Source organism: Mercenaria mercenaria, chromosome 3, assembly GCF_021730395.1.
Source record: "Mercenaria mercenaria strain notata chromosome 3, MADL_Memer_1, whole genome shotgun sequence".
NCBI classification, from domain to species: domain Eukaryota; kingdom Metazoa; phylum Mollusca; class Bivalvia; order Venerida; family Veneridae; genus Mercenaria; species Mercenaria mercenaria.
This window is the reverse complement of record NC_069363.1, coordinates 89149929-89172007: the sequence shown is the minus strand read 5'-3', so window position 1 is coordinate 89172007 and position 22079 is coordinate 89149929. Positions and strand designations below refer to the sequence as shown.

Here is a 22079-nt window from a genome sequence, read left to right as displayed (position 1 = left end):
CTATTGGATGAAGGCTTGACGGCCATGATGGCCATCAACTTAATGCTAGATAGATATAGGCCAAACCCTTAAAGACTACATGTCATGACGTAACAATTGCAGTTATATACATGAAGCTTATAGATCAAAGGCTTGACAGCTATATGTTGAAGGCTTAATGGCTATAGGTCAAACATCTGATGCCTGAAGGTCAAAGGCTTGATGGCCATTAGTCACAGACTTGATTTGTTAACAGATGACTTTGAGCCAAATGCTTGATTGTTATAAAACTTGATGGCTTTAAGCCAGAGGCTTGATTGCTATAACTCTGAGACATGACGACTATAGGTTGAAGGTTTGATGGTTATCTGCTCAATGCTAGACAGTTAAAGGTCAAAGCCTTATATGCTATATGTCACAGACATGACGCTTACAGATCAAAGGCTTGGCAGCTATATGTTAATGGCTTGATGGCTAATGGCTAGATAGCTATAGGTCAAAGCCTTAAAGGCTACATGTCAAAGACTTCATGACTACAAGTCATAGACATGATGCTTATAGATCAAATTCTATATGGCTAAATGTCAAAGGCCTGATGGCTATAGATCAAAGTCTGATGACTGTAAGTCAAGAACTTGACTTGCTAACAGATAAAAAGCTTGATGGCTTTAGGCCGAAGTGTTGATGGCTATAAGTCAAAGACCTGATGACAATAGGTTGGAGACTTGATGGCTTCAGGCTGAATGCATGATAGCTATAGGTCAAAGCCTTAAAGGCTATATGTCAAAGACTTAATGACGTATAAGTCATAGACATGGTGCTTACATCATTATAGATCTAAGGCAAAATGGCTAAAGGCCTGATGGCTATAGACAAAAGTTTGATGAGTGAAAGTAAAAGTCTTGATGGCTACGCATCAAAGGTTTGACAGACCAAAGACTTAATGACTGCTTTGCGACCAGCATTGATCCAGACCAGCCTGCGCATCTGCGCAGTCTGGTCAGGATCCATGCTGTTCGCTAACAGTTTCTCTAATTCCAATAGGCTATGAAAGCGAACAGCATGGATCCTGACCAGACTGCGTGGATGTGCAGGCTGGTCTGGATCCATGCTGGTCGCAAACCCACTATGTTGGTTTTCTCATGGCATGGCTCAATTATGTCAACTGCTTTGACATGAAATGTGAGAATGAAGATTCAGTTCCTGAAATCCTAGTTTGCATTTCTAGCTTGAAAGTTCAATATTTAATAACTGCTTTATATATCTGATACACTGTCTTTATCATAGCTTCTAGAAGTTTCCACAATAAAAGAGACAGAGTACAGATTAATTGTTCACTTTCACTGCAATTACAAAGTAAGGAATGAAAAGCACAATTGTAATCAATATAAACAATTCCAGTGCATCAAACAGAAATTACTGTCTGAAATTTTCTTCTGTTCTTAGACAAGCTGACTTACATCCTGGGGACTTACTTCAATTAACCCCTGTTATATATACATTTGATAATTAGCAGTGTTCATTCCAGGCTGTGCCATGAGGCCATTGGCGTGTATTTTACTGCTTGGGTGCATAAATGTTCACCCTATAGCGCCCATTGAGCATACACATTTTCAGAAAACAAAATATTCAATCCGTTTACGATAAGCCCTAAGTGTCGACTTCCAGCAGTTGGAATCGAATACAACTCTTCCGATGACGTAACGCGTCATTTCACTGGTCGATGTAAAAGTAGTAGCCAGTCTCCAGTCGCCTAACAACAGACAGCTTTCACTGTTGCTAGTGCAATGGCGGAGAAAAAAGAAATCCAATATTAAGTTTTTCTCAAAACGTCCGAAAACAGCAGATGACGGAGAACAAAGTCCAAAGAAAGATAACTTGTCCCAATGATGTAACCACTACGTCAGAATCAGGCGCCAAACATTCGTTCTGCAGTAAATGGCTGTCAGACCTTCCGTGAACGATAAGAATGTTATCACTTGTAATTATGTTTTAAGAACAGCAAAAGTAATGCGTTGAGCTACATGTAACAAGTGTTAAAAATACAGCTTTTTATTATGGGTAAAACAGTTATTTTTTCGTGATCCCTGTTTTTTTTCCAAATGTCCACAAGTTTTTGCCTTAATGGGGCCCTTTGACACCACTTGAAAAAATTCTGAAATGAACACTGATTAGCTTTTGGGGGGGAATGCCGTTTTCAAGGGGAGATAACTCTTTTTCAATACTGGTGACCTATGACTTTTATTGCATATATTTGTTTCTCAGATGAAAGTCTTTCAATATCCAAAGTTTGAAGATATTATATTATTGGGGAAAATTTCCCCCATGTCATATACAGAGACTCTAGTGTACGCCTGATGCCCATGTTCTAAGCATGCAAAATTAGAATATATACACTTTCATCATTTCAATGTATCTGCAACAAATTCTGTACCAGATAACTGTCTCTTGTGATTATTGATACAACTAACATGGAATTCTTGTGATTACTGATACAACATAACATGGAATAATTTGATAAGACACCCAATCGATATCAAAATACAGATAAGTAGTTTGTTTGCAGGCAATAAGGTGTGATATGATCATTATCTACTGTACAAACACATCATTTAGGAGTGTGCTAAAATAAACAATAAATCAACAACATTCCAGATTCCCTTAAGTCTCTAACTTGAAAGAAATACAGGAAATTAATATTTATTGGAAAATGCTTCTTTGTTTTATTTTAGGTTTAGCACCAATTTACAACAGTATTTCAATTATGTAATTGTGGAAGGTTAACCTAACCAGTGTCTCTGGATTCTGTATCAGTCACAAGTAACTGCCAACTTCCCTACAAGAATAAGAGGTGGAGGACGAATGATTTCAGTCACGATGTTTTGAATCAATCCTCAATGGGAACATATACATCGCCTGGGTACCGAACTCATGACCCCTCATCATGCTGGTCTGCACTCTCCCCACTGAGCTGAGTGGCAAACCACTATTGTGAACTTCATGGTTGTGCACAGAAAACCACAAAATTAAATCTTTGAAAACAAATGAAATTCCCACTTCTTTTTTAAAATCTTAAATTCACAAATTCACGTCACTAAGAAAATATAATATTTTGTCAAACCAAGAATCATATCACAGCAAACAAAACTGAATCACGCCTTGGAAATGCTCTTCTCTAGCAGACTACTGCTTAACCCTTAGCCTGCTAAATTTCTAAAATGGACTGGTCCATCATTCACTTTGGGCAATACCATTTATTATTCGAAGGGGTGTTCGCTGAAAATTTACTGACTGAATAGCGAACAGTGCAGATCATGATCAGCCTGCACGGATGTGCAGGCTGATCTTGGTCTGCACTGGTCGCAAAGGCAGAATCACTTGCCGGCAGCAGGCTAAAGGTTAAGAAAAAGTTAAAGAGCCGTATGTTAAAATGGCTGTTTTCAGCTTAAACCGTTTTATTCCCTTTCGGACAAAACAAGAAAATGTGTGTCCATAGTCTGGCATGACCTGAATATGCACAATTACTTTATATTCACTGAATACAAAAACCAATGAATGGTAACTTTACCAATTAGTTTTGCATGACTTTTTGCTCTTTTTATTTCAAGATGTGAGTCCATAGGACACTGGTGCCCCCATATCATGTAAGTATACAGCAAAACCAAGTGTTCAGACCATATAAATCGCCTCTTACGATCATGCAAGAGTATGGCAGTGGTTTCGCTTCTTTCCATACCCAAGCTGTCATTCCAAAACCAATGATGGGACTTTGAATAAATATGGCGATAACTAAAAGGTTCTTGACACAAACTTGAAGTCACTAGCTTTACATAATAACCACCAGGGGACTTTAACACCTAAAACGTCTTGAAAAAAAAATTATACTGCAAATGTTCAGTAAATTAACACCTTTTCTAAAAGCAATGACAAACAAATTTCCCCCAAGTGAATAATAAAGTTGCTCCCTTAAATTGCTATGTGTCTCCACAAAATATTGAACTATTTTATCACTAAAGAGAAGACTTTCATGAAAATGATTTTTTTACAAACACAATTTGCAGAATGTGTTTTCTTCATCTTTTGGCGACAATGTTTTCTCTTGTACTTTGTATGGCGAAATAGACACACAGTCTGCTTGAGTCTGACTTATAAATATTTTCTCAATAAAGATTATATATTACGATGATGCAGATAAAGTATCTAAAGAGTGGTAACTTACTGTCTTGATGGCAATGTCCTGTTGTTTTTAAGATTGCAATGATTTCTGGTAAAAAAAATGAATTATTGTTTTTGAGATCGCTATAATTTCTTATAAAAAACTAGAGCTATCACTAAAGGTGATGAATGTACCCCCCACATGCACTGACACAGTACATTGCTATTTGACGAACACAACATTGCATAATAATGTTGACTGTATGTATACAGACTGTACGTATACAGTTTAGTAACAAAAAACAAAGTCCCATAACTATGCAGAATATTTATCTAAAAGAACATAACATGCACCATGCACAACTAGGGTTGGCACTGATTACTTGTGTGCAGTTTCATTAAATTGTGTGCAAGGGTTCGGAAGATTAGGCGCACACAAGACTGCATATGCAGACTGTATGCACATAGTATGTTAACAAGAAACAAAGTCCCATAACTCTGCAATTTTTGTCGTTGAAAGAACCTAACATGCCCCATGCACAACTACTGTTTGTTACTGATCACTGTGTGAAGTTTCATTAAATTGTGTCAAGGGGATGAGGAGAGATGGTGAGCACAAGATTGTGTCTATGTATATATTTTTTAGTAACAAAAACAAAGTCCGTAACTATGCAAATTTTTTTCTGAAAGAACCTAACATGCCCCATGCACAACTACTGTTGTTACTGATCACTTGTGTGAAGTTTCATTAAATTGTGTCAAGTGGATGAGGAGAGATGGTGCGCACAAGATTGTGTCTATGTATATAGTATAGTAACAAAAAACAAAGTCCCATAACTCTGCAATTTTTTTTTCTGAAAGAACCTAACATGTCCCATGCACAACTACTGATGTTACTGATCACTTGTGTGAAGTTTTATTAAATTGTGTCAAGGGGATGAGGAGAGATGGTGCGCACAAGATTGTGTCTATGTATATAGTATAGTAACAAAAAACAAAGTCCCATAACTCTGCAAGTTTTTTTTCTGAAAGAACCTAACATGCCCCATGCACAACTACTGTTGTTACTGATCACTTGTGTGAAGTTTCATTAAATTCTGTCAAAGGGATGAGGAGAGATGGTGCGCACAAGATTGTGTCTACGGAGAGACAGACGGACAGACAGACGGACGGACAGACAGACAACCTGAAACCAGTATACCCCCCCTTACAACTCTGTTGTCGGGGGGTACAATGAAATGATGAAAAAATTATTACAGCTTAACAATCAAGAGAAATGGAATTTTCTGTTTACCAAATCACAGGCCTCCCAAAGGGTATTGAGGTATCTGTCCTGACAATTCAGCAAAACTAGTCATGTTTAGATGTAAATGACTTCCTTCTGGAATATCTACTCTAAGTTTGTTTCAAGGTGACTGATTTTCATTAAAGCTTACTGCAAATAAAATAAGCAAGGACCCTTTTGTTTTTTTTTTTTTAGTGATTTCTACATTAGGACATATTCAATCTATATGACTAAATATTTCAGTTTTCAACCATAAATTACTTGTCCAATTATCACTATGGTTTGCGCAAATTTAAAATCAATATGTTTTTAACAGGTGAGTTCAATAACCAGTCCCTAGCTTATAAAATAGGTTCAATAACCAGCTTATAAAATGAGTTCAATAACCAGTGCCTAGCTTATAAAATTAGTTCAATAACCAGTGCCTAGCTTATAAAATGAGTTCAATAACCAGTCCCTAGATTATAAAATGAGTTCAATAACCAGCTTATAAAATGAGTTCAATAATCAGTGCCTAGCTTATAAAATTAGTTCAATAACTAGTGCCTAGCTTATAAAATGAGTTCAACAACCAGTGCCTAACTTATACAAGAGGGCCAAAATGGCCCTAGGTCGCTCACCTAAACAGACCATAACAGTGTTAACATGTTTGACATAGTGATTTCATGGAAACAAATATTCTGACCAATTTTCATTAAGACTGGACCAAAAATGTAGTCTCTTGAAGTGTAAACAAGTATTTTCTTCAATTTAACATAATGACCTAGTTTTTAAGCCAAGGTAACCTACATTCAAACTTGGCCTAGATTTGATCAAGGCAATCATTCTGACTAAATTTCATGAACCTCAATTGAAAAATACAGCCTCTATCGCATACAAAACCTTTTTCTTTGATTTGTCCTAGCGACCTAGTTTTTGATCCCAGATGACCCGTATTCAAAACTGACCTTAATTTCATCAAGTCTATCATTCTGACCAAATTTCATGAAGATCAATTGAAAAATACAGTCTCTATCGCATACACAAGGGTTTTTTTTTTATTTGACCTAGTGACCTAGTTTTTAATCACAGATGACCCATATTCTAACTTGACCTAGATTTCATTAAGGCAATCATTCTAACTAAATTGTATGTATATCCAGTGTAAAATGCAGCTCCTATTGCGTACACAAGGTTTTTCTTTAATTTGACGGGGTGACCTAGTTTTTGACCCTAGATGACACATATTCTAACTGGCATAGATTTCATCCAGACAAACATTCTGATCAAATTTCATGAAGATCCGGTGTAAAATGCAGCCCCTATTGCATACACAAGGTTTTTCTTTGATTTGACCTTGTGTCCTAGTTTTTGACCCCAGATGACCCATATTCATAACTGGCATAGATTTCATCAAGGCAAACATTCTGACCAAATTTCATGAAGATCAATTGAAAAATACAGCATCTATTGCATACACAAGGTTTTTCTTTGATTTGACCTAGTGACCTAGTTTTTGACCCCAGATGACCCATTTTCGAACTCAGCCTAGATTTCATCAAGGTAATCATTCTGACAAAATTTCATGAAGATCAATTGAAAAATACAGCCTCTATCGCATACACAAGGTATTTCTTTGATTTGACCTAGTGACCTAGTTTTTGACCCCAGATGACCCATTTTCGAACTTGGCCTAGATTTCATCAAGGTAATCATTCTGATCAAAATCCATGAACCTCAATTGAGAAATACAGCTTCTACCGCATACACAAGGTTTTTCTTTGATTTGACCTAGTGACCTAGTTTTGAACCCAGATGACCCATTTTCAAACTTGGCCTAGATTTTATCATGGTTATCATTCTGACCAAATTTCATGAAGATCAGTTGAAAAATACAGCCTCTATCGCATACACAAGGTTTTTCTTTGATTTGACCTAGTGACCTAGTTTTTGACCCTAGATGACCCATTTTCGAACTCGGCCTAGATTTCATCAAAGTCATCATTCTGACAAAAATTCATGAAGATCAACTGAAAAATACAGCCTCTATCGCATACACAAGGTTTTCCTTTGATTTGACCTAGTGACCTAGTTTTTGACCCCAGATGACCCATTTTCAAACTCGGCCTAGATTTCATCAAGGTAATCATTCTGACCAAACTTCATGAAGATCAGTTGAAAAATACAGCCTCTATCACATACACAAGCTAAATGTTGAAGGACGCCGGACATCGAGTGATCAGAAAAACTCACCTGAGCATTGCTCAGGTGAGCTAAAAATGAGTTCAACAACCAGTCCCTAGCTTATAAGACGAGTTCAATAACCAGTCCCTAGCTTATAAAATGAGTTCAATAACCAGTCCCTAGATTATAACAAGAGGGCCAAAGTGGCTTGACTTTTACCAGAAAAATACATTTTTTTGCATAAAAAATGATATTTTTAAAGATATCTTGAAATTAAAATATCCTACTATTTAAACACATTTGGAGACCTTTTGCATGATGTACAGTTTATATCTGGAAGATACAAATCAAAGCTGTAATAAACAAAAAACCCTATTACAAACTGGTCAGCTCAACTAGTAAGCAGTCATCTACATGGAAAAAGCATTAGGTTGTCCATATCAGAAGTAACATGGTAAGGGTAAAGGGCAGTGAGTAGGGAATTTAGAGATGGCAAACATATTCAATTTCTAGAGTGCAAATTTATATCCAACTACAATCTCAGTACTGTAGTATACTTCACATGACAATAATCTAACAGCTGCCGACCAACTTTTATCTCCTTTAAGCAAAACCACAATTTCCTCTCTAACTCCTATTTAATAATCATGAGTATTTTGATGGAAGGGAGACAATAAATTCATGCACCTCTCTAATAATAGCCTGCTTACTTCTCTCCCTTGATTTACACACTACTCAACATCACATTTCATTCGGGGAATATGTTCTAAACAATGATAACAGAATTATGCGATCAAGCAGATCTGCATTCTTCCTCTTGTAATACACAGTTTTTTTGTTCACTTTAACAAAGCTCTAAAATGCTCCTAGTTTTCATGATTTGTTATAAGCTGATAGATTATTTGATTTTTGATTGACAGCCTCAGCTTTCTTACTTATAAAACAAGCAATATCATTCTGTAAAGATAATTAGCAAAATCATATGAATTATTAAACCCTTTTCCTGGTCTCATAAAGTCTGTCAGTGTTGACAGAGGTAAACAATACCAGATAGTTTATTCTCCAAGATCAACATACACCTATTTTGAATGATGAAGACTTATCTCATATTTTGACACATTTCTGTGATATACTGCATCTGCAGTGTTGACATATGCATCTAACTCTTTGCAGCTTTGATGGGAAAAAGGCAAGTTATGGTTGGTAAAATATTTTCTACATTACCCCATGATAAAGAAGCAAATGATAGCTCAAGTTGCAGCAAGGTAAGCATCTGATTTTACTATTTGGCATTTTCAATTGTAGATGCAACAAGAGGAACACCCAAGCTTCCAGTATTCAAACGTAAGTAGGAAGCAAAATGCACCCAGCTCCAATTGTTCACACAGTCAAACTGAAGTAGCAGATGGAAATGCCCCAAGCTCCAAGGTGTTCAAAACAGTCAAACAGAAGTAGGTAGCAAGGGCAACTATCCCACCTCCAAGGTTTCAAAGTTGAAAAGTGGAGAAATGTCCCTGGCTCCAAGTGTTCAAACATGATCAGACAACAAACTGTCCAAAGTTCCTACTAGTCCAAACATAAGTAATTCTAACCAAATGATTGCCTCTGCTCCAATGTTATCTTGACCACACCAAGTCTTACACATGACGGAGTTAAGGGACCACAAAAATTGCTCTTCATGTCTTGTGAATTCATTTTGTAAACAAAGAAACCTTACCTGTTATCTTTAAGTACTGTATCGTTTTGATGGCACTTCACATGAGGCTCTTTTTCATCTCCTTCACTGCATCCTTGTTGCCGTATTTTCTCTCTTCATTGCTGTTGCTTATCTACCTGTCTGTCATAGTTTTCACTGTTCCAATCTCAATATATACCCTTTAATACTTTAAAGCATAAAAGAATGATAGAGAAAATATTCAATTTCAACCATGCAATTTTAATCTCTTAATAACACACACAAAATATGAAGCAAACTTAATTTGTTAGATACATTTTATATAGGCAAGGTCTATAACTGAGTATATGCCTCTAAAAATCCTTTATTATTCCTAACAGAGCATATCCCAGCATGTTATCAGCCAATTTTTTCCTCTTGGGATATTCATTATCAGAACAAATATGATTTAATACTCATATATGCAATATCCGTTCATAATTTTGGCAGTAAACTTATATTATCTACTGCTTTACAATGCTGATTGTTTTATATGGGTCCATCAGTGTCTCCTAAATGGAGTCAGATATCTATACCAACTTTTCACAGAAGATAACACTGTTTGATGGGTCTGGCAGGTATATGTATATGGGACAAATCTATATGGGACAAGAATCAGGGATGCCATTGCCCATTGACCAAAGAATAAAAGGATATCCCTACACCTTTCAACAAAATTACTATTTTTGCACTTATTTTGCCAAATCTGAGAACTTTTTTTCAAATTTTTCTGTTCAAAAAGAGGCAATCAGCTGAAAAGAGGAAGAATCACATCCCTGAAGAACTGATCTGTCTTGCTAAGAGTGGCAACATGGGGCAAAAACAGACGTGTTGCTAGGTAGCTCCTTGTAACAACATTATGTGTGGATGCTTGTAGCTTGTGACTTGATAGGTAAGTATGGTAAGAACAAGTCGTGGAAGATATAGATGAATACATGGCACAAACATGGCTCAGTAAAAGTTTGTTTGCATAGCTGGGTGGGTACATGGCACGATCACATGGGAAAGTTGGTCTCTTTAAGACCTGAATGGTTGTGGGGATGAATGTATTTGTGTTTGCATTGGTACATGAGAGACATACAGATAAAGTGTAAGAGCCTTGATCCTTATAAGTATGGGATGACTTCAAATACTTTTTATAACTCACTTAGAAGTAAAAAAACTGGCTGCTAGAACTTGTAAAATGCATTGTCACTGAAAGACATTGTGCCTGAAGTACTAAATGTGGCAATCACAATTTGAAGGGTTAGTGCCATAAGGTAGTAACCTTGTGCCTTTTTTATTTTTATGTAGTTATGACATTCTGGCTCTAATTCCTCAACATATTAATAAAATGTACTGAATTATTCCAACTTACTAGGTCCTGTTATCTCTGTCAGTTACTGTCAACAGTTCAGCTATCAGCAGACGACATCTCCGATATATCTGTCACTGTGTGTGCAAAGTCGCGACATAGTTCTCAAGAGGCCACATGTCAAGTATCATCGATCAAAATATTTTCTTCAACTGACATTTTCTCCTACTGAATATTTACCATATTCCATTTATTATATGGCAGTTTCACCAAGTACACTTTTGCAGAGGTCATTATAACATACAAATATTATAAACCTATACACTTCAAAATGCCAGGAAGTCAAAGGTACATTATATTACAATAATATAAAATGCAATAAATTATAAACATCCGCATGGCATTTTAGGAATGATAGTAACAACAGGATTTTGTTTTCTGTATAAATTTTCATTCACCAGAACTGTAAAAGCTACCCTGCAGAGGTTGACAGTCTGTACTTTTCTCCATCTGGCATGATTAATCTGAAGATCATCTGAGCTTCACCAGAGACTTGATTCTGACCAAATATGTTGAAATTTCAAAGTAAAAGTTGTTTCATCCTACATAACTGTTACAAGTCATGTGTGCATCATTACTCTTCTATGCCTTTTCCATAAATTTACAAGGTCAAGTGACTATACATATCTAAATCTCAACAGACATTGAAAACGCTAATAACAGACTCTCAACGGATATTGAAAACGCTAATAACAGACTCTCAACGGACATTGAAAACGCTAATAACAGACTCTCAACGGACATTGAAAACTCTAATAACAGACTCTCAATGGACATTGAAAACGCTAATAACAGACTCTCAACGGACATTAAAAACTCTAATAACAGACTCTCAAGGGACATTGAAAACGCTAATAACAAACTCTCAACGGACATTGAAAACTCTAATAACAGACTCTCAACGGACATTGAAAACGCTAATAACAGACTCTCAACGGACATTGAAACAAGAGGACCATGATGGCCCTATATCGCTCACCTGTTATCCAAAGGGCAGGAACAACAAATGGAAGAAATTTAACCATAAAGAAAAAAAAATCTTACAAGGTATAGATATGTTAAAATACACCTAAAAAATGGGGGTACCATCCATGTTGTATCACAGAAAACTGGTCTAGTGTTTTCCCTATGGCCAATAATAAAAAAAGTTACCAAAAAAAGCTATTATAGTAACGTAAAAGGGAAGTAATTAAAAAAAAATACTGTAAGTTGACAAAAGAAGGATCTGCCAAATAAATCTGTTGACATAAATGAAATTTCAGATCAGTATCTTCATTAGTTATGGAGATATAACAATTTTAATTTGAAATAAAGGGAGGTAATTTGACATAAATCAGTCCATAGTTATCTACCCTGATTGTCTCAGTCCAACTAAAAACAATAATGAAATTTCAAATAAGTCCTGAAAGTACTTACTGACATAAATCCATTTTGATTACAATCAGGGGAGGTAATCAGATATAAAATAACTCTGGAACATATGACTGGATCTGATTTGTCAATATTTGGAATCCAAGATTTATTGTTGTTGAAGATATTTTGGAAGTTTGTATCAAATAAAACCATGAATGAAATCTCTATATGGCTGCAAAAGCCAAAATAGCCAATTTTGGACCTTTAAGGGGCCATAACTCTGGAACCCATGAAGGAATCTGGCCTGTTGAAGAAAGGAAGCAAGATCTTGTGGTGATACAAGTTGTGTGCAAGTTAGGTTAAAATCAAGTCATAAATGAAGCTGCTATTGTGCAGACAAGGTCAAAATAGCCAATTTTGGCCCTTTCAGGGGCCATAACTCTTGAACCCATTATGGAATCTGGCCGGTTCAAGAAAGGAACCAAGATCTTATGGTGATACAAGTTGTGTGCCAGTTTGGTAAAAATCAAATCATAAATAAAGCTGCTATTGTGCAGACAGTCAAAATAGCTAATTTTGGCCCTTTCAGGGGCCGTAACTCTGAAACCCATAATGGAATCTCGCCAGTTCAAGAAAGGAACAGAGATCTTATGGTGATACAAGTTGTGTGCAAGTTAGGTTAAAATAAAATCATAAATGAAGCTGCTATTGTGCAGACAAGGTCAAAATAGCTAATTCTGGCCTTTTCAGGGGCCATAACCCTGGAACCCATACAGGAATCTGGCTAGTTCAAGAAAGAAACCAAGATCTTATGGTGATACAAGTTGTGTGCCAGTTTGGTAAAAATCAAATCATAAATAAAGCTGCTATTGTGCAGACAAGGTCAAAATAGCTAATTTTGGCCCTTTCAGGGGCCATAACTCTGGAACCCATAATGAGATCTGGCCAGTTCAAGAAAGGAAGTGTGATCTTATGGTGATACAAGTTGTGTGCAAGTTTGGTTAAAATAAAATCATAAATGAAACCTCTATCGTGCAAACAAGAAATTGTTGACGGACGGACGGACGGACGGACGGACGGACTGACGACAGACGAAGAGTGATCACAAAAGCTCACCTTGTCACTATGTGACAGGTGAGCTAAAAATGCTAATAACAGACTCTCAATGGACATTAAAAATGCTAATAACAGACTCTCAATGGACACTGAAAATGCTAATAACAGACTCTCAACGGACACTGAAAATGCTAATAACAGACTCTCAACAGACACTGAAAATGCTAATAACAGACTCTCATTGGACATTGAAAATGCTAATAAACTCTCAACGGACATTAAATATGCTAATAACAGACTCTCAATGGACATCGAAAATGCTAAACAGACTCTTAACGGATATTGAAAACACTAATAACAGACTCTCAAACGCTAATAACAGACTCTTTTAACGGACACTAACACCGCTAAGAACAGACACTCACATTTAAATTGTTAAAAGGTCTTTTATATTCAAATACGAACCAAGTTAAAGACAAATACAAACACTGCGACTCACCCAACCTTGGAAACTCTTCCATGCCTGAAATCTCAGTCCATCTTCACTTTCACAATTGCCCTATAAAGACATAAGGAAATACAGTCAAACATGTTAACTCGAACTTGGATAAGTCGAGCTCCACCCTTCACTCGAGCTCATTCTTAACCCTTATTATACTGGACAGGACTGATTCTGCCTTTGCGACCAGTGTAGATCATGATCAGCCTGCACATTTGTGCAGTCTGATCATGATCTGCACTGTTTGCAATTCAGTCAGTATCTTTTTGGAAAGCTTCCCTTTTCACAGTTAATGGTACTGTCCAAATTGAAAGAAGTTCATTATAGAAATTTAGCAGGGTAAGCAGGGCACTCGTTTGGCCATTTTTGGGGCCGAATATGGGTACCATTCCCGTCCTAAAATAATATGTTTTTTCCCCCTTTCTCAGAAGAAAATTCCCCTGATGATAGGTTGTTTGACACAAATAGATATGAACTCTTTCTTTTAATATTATATAGTGCCTCTAAGGAAGATTACTGTTGCAAGGGTTAAGTCCCTGGAAAATCCCTGTATAATGTATATTGTTTGATGGCTCGAACTACTGATTTGCCAGTCCCGTCGAGTTCAAGCAAACAAAGTTTGACTGTAATGAGATTTTCTTCATTGTTTTAAATTTTTTCTTTGATCAAATGATATACTATATTTACACAATCATGCTCTCACAAAAGGTAATAAAATCTATTTCCAGAGGGTATTATGAAATTTTTGCTACTTTGTAGTACATCATAATTACAAACATCAAATGATGCTTAAACTTCAAACAACTGTGCAATTTATTTTGATTATGTGCAACAATTTTGAATATATTTGTAGTGGCAGCAGCCTTCTGACTACAAGCCAGGGCTGCTATTAATCTTGTAAAATCTTTGATTTTGTAAAAGGGTAAAGTCAAAATACAAGAACAGATGATGGTCCAATTATTTGTTATACAATAGTTTGTCCTAAATATGTTAAGATATAAACACAACAGAAATTCCATTAAAACAGTGAAAAGACCGGACTTAGCCTGGGACTTGGCACCATGTTCCATGCATTCAACATTTATAGTGGATTTACAGTGTTTGAAGTATTTCACTGCGAAAAATATGTGCATATACGGGAGTATATGGTCCCGTATATGTCTAATATACGAATATCATATAAAAGGTATCTTTCCTGAAAGTATGATCAAAACCTACGCCTTAAACATACTTTTGGACCTTGACAATCCCTAACTTTGAATACGGACATAAACTGTTGAAACATATTTATGCTAAGTATGAATGAACGGATCCATGTGAGAAAAACATGAATGTCCAATTAAAGAATACGGGATTCCCGTATATGGAATGTTCCATATACGGGAAAAATGTTTCCGTATACGCCCATATATTAGGAGTATACGGAATGCGTACACTCCCATATACGGAACCATTTTCTGCAGTGACTTAGCCTGGGACTTGCCACCATGTTCCATGCATTCAATATTTATAGTGGATTTACAGTGTTTGAAGTACTAAAGTTGAGGTCAGTAGGGTGAGGTCAATAGAGAGGGAGCGTAACACCATCCCTGGATTGGTCAATGCCTTTGTGGCACTTTAACTGAACTTTAGAATTTATCAAATTGGGCCTACGGGTAGGATCAATACCTACATGAGGTCAGAGGCTCAAAATAACAAGTAACTGAATATTGCAGTAGCAATACAGAAGTCCCCTACCTGTGAAAAAACAATTTCACTTAACCTTCAATAGTGACCTTGACCTTTGACAGACATCCATGTGTCATGTGCGCAACACATAGTCTAATCATGGGGAACATTTCTGTGTAGTAATAAAAAATCCTTCCATGCAATTAGAAGTTATGGAGTAGAAACAAATTTTTACTTGACCTTAAACAGCGACCTTGACCTTTAACCAACAAGCATAGATCATGTGTTGACAAATTGTCTCAACATGGGGAACGTTTGTGTGTAGCACTAAGATAATCCATCAATGCATATAAAGTTATAGAGCAGAAAATGTTTTTACTTGACCTTCATTAGTGACCTTGACCTTTGACCTATAAGCAAATAAGTCATGTACTTGTTTAATCTACATATTACCCTCTATTCACATCACAAGTTTTATGAACCTAGCTTGAATACTTTTTTAGTAATTGCAGGATCCATATTTGTGGACGGACGGACAGACGGACAGAGGGCATTCCTATAGTCCCCTCCGGTGTTCCACCGATATTGGACTAAAACCCTCTTTTCTTAGGAAACCCAATGATATATATCATTAAATTATCACTTTTTCACTATTGCATTACATGATGCAAAATCAAAACATACTATTATACAATCTGACTAAAGTACTTGATCTTCTAAACGAAGATCTGAGAACGACCCATTCACATTCGTCTTCTGTATATTTTGGATTTCCAGTATTGCTATTTTTATTTTATCCAATCAGACGACTTGTTCGAATGTCAAAGAGTAAGAAAAAAGTGCAGTCATTCCAGGGCTCGAACCCGGGACCCCTCGCTTACAAAGCAAGTGGCCTACCGACTGAGCTAACCGGCTATCTGATACATTATGACATAAGAATTGTAAATATCAAAAGTCAATGCTACAGGTAGATTTGCAAGATGTTGTAAGTTAGGCTCTGATTGGCTAGCGAAAGGGTCGTCAGAACGAGGCAATGAATAGGTCGTTCTCAGATCCTATGCGTAGCGTAATAGGATATGTACTTTAGTCAGATTGTACTATTATATATCCCAATGTGTCACATTTCTACATATATGATTGAAACTGCATGTAAAACAAAAGCAAATAAGCCATGTACTTGTTTAATCTACATATTACCCTCACCTAGCTTGAATACTTTTTAAATAATTGCAGGATCCAGATTTGTGGACAGACAGACAGAGGGCATCCCCATAGTCTCCTCTAGTGTTCCACCGGTAGTGGACTAAAACCATCTTTTCTTAGGAAACCCAATGATATATACATGAAACATACTCTCCTCTGTCAGTAAATTATCACTGTTTTACTATTGTGGTTACATGATGCAAAATCAATACATATATTATATATTAATGTGTCATATTTCTATGTATATGATTGAAACTGCATGTAGAACATAATGCAGAATGTATAGGAGTCATGCATGTCAAAAAATTGTAAAGTCTGTTCATGAAAATGAAAACCTCAAAACTCTTTGTGGAACTAAATTCTTCAAATGAAAACTAAAAACGTCTTCCAGTACAAAACATTAATCATACCTTTTTACATATCCAACCAAATGTTCTATGTATATCTACTAGAAATATATGATTTTAGTGGAAAAGCACAACGTTTTCAACCAAAATAAAGCAAGAGCCAGCCTATTCAAAGATTAAACGCACACCACAGTGTTGTTAGCGTTGTATATCTTAATTATTATTACTAAATGTATCAAATTGTAGCACACTGTAAGCCAAGTTAATGATAGGTTATATGTTACTGAAAGGATGTAATGTATATTTAAATTACAATCAAAATAACATATCTCACCTGTGTAATATGAAGATGTTTATATAAAAACATCAGTCATTTTGTAGCTAAATGAACAAAAGATCTGCTGCTATATCTTAAGACACATTGTTTGTTTTGCGGGTTTTAAATTGCCATTTTTCATCAGATTATTTGAGTTACATAACTGTAGGCTGGTAGTTAGCCTAACCAGCGTTCCTGGATTCTGTACTGGATCCTGTTCTCAACAAGTAACTGCCTACTTCTCCACACAAACCAGAGGTGGAGAACGAACCCCATAATAAATAGAACTGGGCTCTCCCTATTGAGTTAAGCAGATGGCCTCCACTAAATAAACATCAAAGTTTCCAATAAAGAAATGTCACCATGACCTTGAACTTTGACCTACTGACCCCTAAAATTATAGAGATCATCTACTGACCAAAAGCAATAATCTAAGTTTAATTAATGTTGACGAAAGCATTCTCGAGAGGCAACTGTTCTTCAGTCTAAAGGACACTGTGACCTTAACATTACACAATACCACAGGAGTCATCTACTGAACACAGGCAATAATCCATTGAAAACTGATGACTGTAGGGCAAACTATTCTATAGTTATTGAGCAGAAACCATTTTTCAGTCCAAAAGTCACTGCATCCTTGACCTTTCACCTACAGACCTCCAAAACAGAATGAGTAATCTACTAACCATAGGCAATCATTCCAGAAGTTTGACCTTTGACCAATGGACCCTAAAATGGCAGGGGTCATCTGCTGACCACAGGCAATCATTCTACCAAATTTCATGACTGCAGGCCAAAGCATTCTTTACTTATTAAGTGAAAACCATTATCAGTCTCAAGGTCTCTGTGGCCTTGACCTTTTCCTTTCTTATCCGCAAACCAACAGGGGTCATCTACCGGCAATCATCTTTGAAGTAAACTAATGAAGACCAAAGCATTCTGTTATTATTAAGCAGAAACAGTTTTTTTAGTCTCAAGGTCACTGTGACTTTGACTTTTGTTCTATTGACTTCCAAAATGGTAGCGGTCATCTACTGACCACAGCCAATCATCCTAATAAGTTAGCTAGGTTATTGCGAGAGCAAGCTTTCTCTAGTTATTGAGCAGCAACCATTTTCAGTCTCAAGATTCTCTGTGACCTTTACCTTTGAGCTATAATTGTTCGCCCAAAATATTAGAGTCATTTACTGACCACAGGCAATCATCTTATGAAATTTGACAACTGCAGACAAAAGCATTCTTTAGTAATTGAGCAAAAAAAACATTTTTATTTACAAAGTCAGTGACCTTGACCTCTGACCTACTTACACCAAAACCATAGGCGTCATCTAATGCCCACTGGCAATCATTCTAATCAAGTTTGAACTTTGTAAGACCTAGTTTTTTATCAGGACCCATATGTTCTACCAACCAACAGACCAAACGATCAACTGACAATACGAGCAAAACAATGCAGTCCCTTTCTTTGAAGGGGGCATAAATAGTTCTTTGATTTTTTTTTTTTTTTTTTTTACAATTAATAATAAATAAACATACTTTCTAAATTTAGACGCAGTTGATTAATCTGGAGGCAATTTCCATTATACGTTTTCAACCATTATATCTGACACTAATTACACTATTATTACAGAACTATTCTAATAACACTATTTATAATATTAATAGAACTTGAATATGCTGCTGCTTTATAATATCAGAATGCTTTGTCTTAGAAAATTGTCATTTTCCAATGCTCTGAGAATTTTAGAGGTGTGTATGTAGGTAGCTTTGTTTCTTTCTTTCTTTCAATACAGGGAGAAAACCAAATTACATAATGGTATAGGTTACAGGTCCTGTCTCAAAGATTACATGACTTGTGACAACATCTCAATGACAGTGTCACTCCATTTAACTTTACTGATTCAATTATTTATCATCAGACGTTGCTTCTAGTTTCTGAGTAAAACATAGATTGAAAATACTTCAAACCCTACCCAATTTTATATGGCAGAATACAGATAAGAATTAATTTCTTCTTTTTTGAATTTTTTATTTCAGAAATATTTTTCAAAACACTTTATCCAAGGGCAAAATCATTTTTAGCAGATAGTAAAAAGTGCTATTTCTAACGTACTTGTACTTCGGTCATACAAGAACATCAATGCTATAATTTTTTTGTTATGAATTATGAATCTGTGCACTACATGGCCTCTTAATTTTATCATTTTCAGAAAAAAGAAGTAGCTCATAGAAAAAATATCAAGTGTGCACCATGAGTGTATTATAAACAATGTAAAATCTGAGGTGTTTTGTTGTTTCACTAAGATCAACAATCACTTCACACAAGTGCCTGAAGCACTTCAATATCTACAGAGAAGTTGAGTGATGTTGTTTTCAGAGGCAGGCACACAAAATGTACTTTAAAACAACAAATTCTCAAAGACTGCCGCACTTTCCGTAACAATTACTGAACTCACGCAACTGAAGGAAGAATCTTCAAAAACTCTGAAAAGTTTTCTCCTGATTCTTTTAAAGAACCAAAACTAGTAGTATATGACCTATAGTTTCTCAAAATTTTCATTTATAGGTCCATTACATATCTCAAAATTTACTCTTTTTTTTTCAAAATTATGAAAGTTCTTTCATGTGTTAGTTGTATTGTAAATATAATGAAAAAAGATTAACTCTTATCATGCAGGACATGATTGATTCTGCCTTTGTGAACAAGTGCAGATCATCATCAGTCTGCACATTTGTGCAGTCTGATCTCGATCTGCACTGTTTGCCATTCAGTCAGTATCTTTTTTGCTATGCACCCCTTTTAACAGTTAATTGTACTGTCCAAATTGAAAGATGGACAAGTTCATAACAGAAATTTAGCAGAGGGAGAGAGTTTCTGAAAAAGCTGTAAGCTTCTAATACTCAATCCTATAAGTTGATATATGTAACATTGTAACAAATGCAGTTATGTTAAATAAATATTGTTTAAACAAATTAATCAGGGTAAGGGTTAAAAGCAGTATCTATTAGGGCTGTCATTGATTGGGTCTTAGGCGTATCGACGATACCAATATATCAGAAGACAAATATCGACGATGCATCGATATATTCATTATTAAGTTAGATTAACGACCTATTTGTTCATATGCATACTATATACCTTCCTGTAAATGCTATTTTAAGTTTTAATGCCTACTTTCCATATTTCTGTTTGATTGTGTTGTATTTGTATTTATGAAATAAAAGAAATACATAAAAATTAATAACATCTTCCATTTTTATTTCGCCTTCACTCCTTTTTTGCATTTATCCAAATTTACAAATTTGTGAACTTTAGTTGTTTTTTAGGGTCTGAGTGTTTATTTGGGTAGTTTTTTCTCTCTGTAAAATATCGATTTTTGAAAATGGGAATCGATAATCGATCGACAAAAAAATATCGTTGATACATCGATATCGTTTCTATCGGTGACAACCCTAGCATCTATATAAATGTCTATGTGAGCTGTTAACTTTTCACATTGTCTCATCATCACCTACCTTTATAGACTTTTTAAGTCAAACCAGTTCTGAACTTAGCTTAGATCGGATAAAGACAAACATTGTGACAAGTTTTCAGGGGCGGTGAAATCTGATTTTGACTTACTTGTCCGTTTTTGTCATTGCTATTTTTTACTTGTCCGTATGACAGTTATATAGTAAATTCTGGTCAAATTTCACTTGTCCGTACAAGCTTTGGGACAACCTGGGCAATACGGACAATTGAATTTGCTGCCCCTGGTTTTATAAACATCAAGAGGAAAATGTGACTTCTGGAGTGTTAACAAAGTTTCATGAAGATCAGGAAGAGAACATAGCATCTGGTGTATTGAAATGGGCTTTCTTCTAATATTAACCTTACAGATCTAGTTTACCTGTAACATAAACAGATTTAACCCTTAGCCTGCTGGCGGCAAGTGATTCTGCCTATGCGACCAGTGCAGACCAAGATCAGCCTGCACATCTGTGCAGTCTGATCATGGTCTGCACTGTTCGCTATTCAGTCAGTAAATTTTCAGTGAACACCCCTTCGAATATTAAATGGTATTGCCCAAATTGAATGATGGACCAGTCCATTTTAGAAATTTAGCAGGGTAAGGGCTAATATTAGTTATACATTCTAACCATGTCTGAAGATCAAACAGAAAGTGTAGCCTCTTGAGATTTAACATGGTATTTCTCTGATTTGACCTAGTTTATGACTTAAGTAATATATTTTCAAGCCAATAATTACGTACATGTAGATTTCATAAAGAAAAATATACTGAGAAACTTTTATGAAAATCAGGCAGAAAATGTGGCCTACAGGGTGTTAACAAAATTTTTCCATAATTTGACCTATTGACCTTGTTTTTGAACTTATCTCATAGTATAGCAATAAACAATCCAACAAAGTTTTACCAGTAAAAAGATATCCTGCCTTAGCCTGGAAAATTACGGACAACCAGGAGAAATACGGAGAAGTTGAAGTTTTGCAAACATGAGACAGGACACTGCTTACTCACGTACATTAAATAACAATGACATTGGTTATTTATTTCAGTTTTAGTATTTATAATCTATGACATAAATAAAATAGTTTGTTTTGTTTGTTTTTTTTTGGGTTTAATGCCATTTTTCAACAGTACTTCAGTTATGTAACGGCGGGCAGTTAACTTAACCAGTGTTCCTGGATTCTGTACCAGTACAAACCTGTTCTCCGCAAGTAACTGCCAACTTCCCCACATGAATCAGAGGTGGAGGACGAATGATTTCAGACACAATGTCTTTTATCAAATCATCACGGAGAACATACGCATCACCCAGGGCTCGAACTCATGACCCTGAGATCCATAGATTTGCGCTCTCCCTATTGAGCTAAGTAGGCGGGCTTAAATAAAATAGTGCAATGTTTCAATAGTACATAAATCACAACACATCATGATCTTTCATCAAGCACCTAAGTATTTAATATTTCCTGGATTTCTTC

The 22079-nt window shown here is 35.8% G+C and overlaps 1 protein-coding gene across 4 annotated transcripts in view; it reads right to left on the bottom strand.

Moving 5' to 3' along the window:
* Positions 1-22079, bottom strand: part of LOC123524117 (heparan sulfate glucosamine 3-O-sulfotransferase 5-like) — a 257617-nt gene that overhangs the window by 225908 nt on the left and 9630 nt on the right. The window contains exons 1-4 of one of the 4 annotated variants that reach the window (XM_045302060.2): positions 16843-16858; positions 13559-13618; positions 10654-10818; positions 9300-9465 (exon numbers count right to left, since the gene is read on the bottom strand). The gene's annotated coding sequence lies outside the window, so the exon portion shown is untranslated. Of the gene's footprint in view, positions 1-9299; positions 10532-10653; positions 10819-13558; positions 13619-16842; positions 21986-22079 lie in introns of those variants that run through there. The other 3 variants (XR_008370343.1, XR_008370344.1, XM_053539223.1) reach the window with 3 other exon arrangements.